Below are 3,881 nucleotides of genomic sequence, written 5' to 3' on the forward strand. Positions count from 1 at the left end.
TCTGATCAGAAAAGACAAATCCAAAGGGAATTGGAAGGGTCTGAATCTTCTCGCACTTACACCAGTGTAAATCCAGAGTTGCTTCACAGAACCCAATGCAGTTATGTGTCTTTGAAACCTAGTGTAAAGAGAAAATTGTGTCATAAACGTGAAGAGCTTCTGTTGCTGCTCTAGTTTGGTAGCAGATGAACAATATTATTTTTCCCCCTAAAAAGTCCAAGTTCTAATAATAGCGATGATTAATCCACTAGAAGTCAGAGATCTGGCTTTATGCTGCCTCTTTAAAGCACTGAACACTTGCAAGTAAGTTGAGCTATTATTATTATTTTTATTTATTTCTAGTATAGCCATACAAAGCTTATACAAACATAGGACAAGAGATGGTCCCAGCCCTGAAGAAGTTAGAAATGAAGTAGGCTAGACAGGCAGATTAATGGCTGCCTCTGCTCTGTTTCTGTGTCAGTTCAGATGTCTTGCTCACTAAGGAGAGATTTCCACATTTTTTGGACCTACACCTTCTTGTGTTGCACAAGTTCTCCTATGTCAGCAGCATGGCTCAGCATATGTCCACAGCTATTCTTGCCTTAATTTCTCTACTGTAACATTGGCAGTTAATTATGCTATTGGGACAAAGCATTGTGACTCTTTCTAAAATACCTTCTGACAGTTTTGCTCTTCAGTCCTTAGATGACCTTTTCCAAGAAGGCTGTCAAGGGGCATTTCTGGAAGAGGTCCCATCAGAAACTCTGACATCTTCCCAGCAGGCATTCTTTGGTCAGCGCAAGACATGACTTCATGATGAAAAGAATCCCTTGAGCCAGTTCAGCCCTGACATAACAACATGCAAGTGTGCACTGAAGGTACAGTTGTCTTATACCTGCTGATCAACACCTGGTTTGCAGATCAACACCTGGCTGCACGGGTGGTGTTGCCCGCAGGGCTTTGACTTCTTCAACTATGAGATGTTCTTCCAAGAAGAAGGATTGCTGGGAAGGAATGGAACCCTCCTGATAAAGAAAGGCAAGAGCGTCTTTGCAGACAGGCCTGTTAACCTAGTGAGGAGGACTTTAAATTAGGTTCACTGGGTGATGGAGACCCAGGCCCTGAGGCAAGTGGGGAAGCTGGAGACCTGGAGGAAGAGCAAGCAGGAGGCAGAAACAGGGGAGGTGCTCTCCTACTTCCTCAGAAATCAGGGCAATCAACTAGTTATCTTAGGTGCCTGTACATGAATGCGCAGAGCCTGGGAAACAAGCAGAAAGAATTGTAAGTCCTTCAGCAGTCACAGAACTATGATGTAATTGGAATAACAGAGCCTTGGTGGGCTAGCTCACATGACCGGAGCACTGTCATGGATGGGTACAAACTGTTCACGAAGGACAGGCAAGGGAGAAGAGAAGTTGCACTTTAGGTAAAAGAGCCATGTGATTGCTCAGAGCTCCAGTATGAAGCTGGAGACAGGCCTGTTGAGAGTGTCTGGGGTAGGGTTAGAGGGGAGAGCAACAAAGGTGATGTCATGGTGGGGGTCTGCTATAGACCACCAGAGTAGGAGGATGAGGTGGATGAAGCTTTCTTCAAATGGCTGATGGACGCTTGCAGATCATAGGCCCTGGTTCTCGTGGGAGACTTCAATCACCCTGACATCTGCTGGAAGGGCAAAACAGCAGTGCACAGGCAATCCAGGAAGTTTCTGGAGTGTGTTGGGGACAACTTCCTGGTGCAAGTGTTGGAGAAGCCAACTAGTGGCCATGGTCTTCTTGACCTGCTGTTCACAAACAGGGAAGATTTGGTGGGGAATGTAGTAGTGGAAGGCAACTTGGGCAGCAGTGACCATGAGATGATTGAGTTCAGGATTCTGAGGAAAGGAAGGATGGAGAATATCACAGTAAGGACCCTCGATTTCAGAAAAGCAGACTTGGACTTGCTCAAGGAACTCATGGCCAGGATCTTCTGGGAGGGCAGTCTGAGGGGGAGAAGAGTCCAGGAGAGCTGGCTATATTTGAAAGAAGCCTTACTAAGAGTGCAGGAAAAAAACATCCCAATGCACGGGAAGACTAGCAAGTATGGAAGACCAGCTTGGTTTAGCAGGGAACTCTTTAGTAAACTAAATGACAAAAGGAAGCTTATAAGAAGAGGAAACTTGGACAAGTAAATATGGAAGAATATAATAGCATTGCTTGGCATGCAGGGATGAAGTCAGGAAGGCCGAAGCGCAATTGGAGTTGCAACTAGCAAGGGATATGAAGGGTAATGTGGCACCATTGGGGTGCTCACTACTTTGAGGGCTGGTGCAAGCTGCAGAGGAGCATCAGAGAAACACACCCCTTTTGAAGGATTTTAAGGGGGAAGGTGTGTGGTGGTGCACATGTGAGTGCTTGCCACTTTAAGAGCCTGAACAGACTGTGAGGCAGCCTGCAGGTGACTTCAGAGCCAATCAGGTGGTCACAAGATAGCCAGCTGGCCACCTGATTGGAGCAGGGCTGTGTAGCCTCAGCATAAGAGCAGGCCCTGAGGAGCAGAGCAAGTGGTTGCTGCAGGGATGCTGCTGAGTTAACATTATCCACCTAGAGCCCTTCTGCTCCCAGGAACATCTGGAGGTTCAGGGTGGGAACTATGGGGAATGAGGAGGTTCCTAGGGACTCTGTGGGGTCCCAAGCCCTGGGGAGATGGCTCAGCTTAGGGAGAATGAGGCCAGCCTAAGAAGCAGCTTGCAGCCTGTGAGCCTACTGAGGGGTTAGGCAAGCCCCTCAGTATAACTAGTGGTGAGGCCAGGGGCTCAGATGAGCTCACCGGAGTAATGGGCTGCCAGGCATAAGGTCTCTGGGGCTCTGGGAAAGTTGATGGATTTGTGGTGGGGCCCAGAGGGGACCTCTGTGAAGTAGAGAGGTCACCAGCTGCTAGACTGACTCTCTGAACCCTTGACTGATCAATGCAAGGAGGCCAGGGCTGAAAGGCTGAACAGCAATTGAGCCTACCATGAGGGGCAGGCCAGGGCTGCAAAGAGCTATCTGGGACCCTGACTGGCCAGGAGGTGGGGCTAGAGCCTAGAAGAGGCTGAATATCCCCTCTGGAGGGCGACATCACAGCCAAAAGATGGTAGGGGTCAGCCAGCATGCAGGCTGCTATGAAGGAGGCTGCTATGAAGGAGGAACTCTATAAAGGGTCAGAGTGAGTTGGGCCAGGGACTGACGACATTGGGCCAGGGACTGATGAGATATGTCGGGGAGAAGGCTGTAATAAAGTGCCCAGGAGAGACAGCCCAGGTATGAGATTTTTGACCTGGAGGGATGTGGGCAGTGGGGTTCACCAGGGCTTGGTCCTTGGGCCCGCATCATTCAACATCTTCATCAGCGACTTGGACGAGGGGGTAAAAAGCACCCTGTTCAAATTTGCAGAGGACACTAAAATGTGGGAAGTGGGCAAGCTAGAAAGTAGGAATAGGCTGCAATCGGACCTAGACAGGTTACAGGGGTGGGCGGATGGAAACAGGATGGGTTTCAGCACTGACAAGTGCAAAGTGATGCACCTGGGGAGGAAGAACCAGCAGCATACCTACAGGCTGGGGAAATCCCTTCTCATCAGTGCAGAGGCAGAAAAGGATCTTGGAGTCGTTGTTGATGCCAAAATGAACATGGGCTGGCAGTGTGAGGAAGCAGTCAGGAAGGCCAACCATACCTTGTCATGCATCCACAGATGCATCTCAAGTAGGTCCAAGGAGATGATCCTCCCCCTCTATGCGACATTGGTCAGGCCGCAGTTGGAGTACTGCATCCAGTTCTGGGCGCCACACTTCAGGAAGTATGTGGACAATGTGCAGAGGGTCCAGAGGAGGGCCACTCGCATGATCAGGGGGCAGCAGGGCAGGCCCTATGAGAAGAGGCTAC

The sequence above is a fragment of the Gavialis gangeticus genome, unplaced genomic scaffold (assembly GCF_001723915.1).
Source record: "Gavialis gangeticus isolate Ggan-Ray unplaced genomic scaffold, GavGan_comp1, whole genome shotgun sequence".
In the NCBI taxonomy this organism is placed as follows: Eukaryota; Metazoa; Chordata; order Crocodylia; family Gavialidae; genus Gavialis; species Gavialis gangeticus.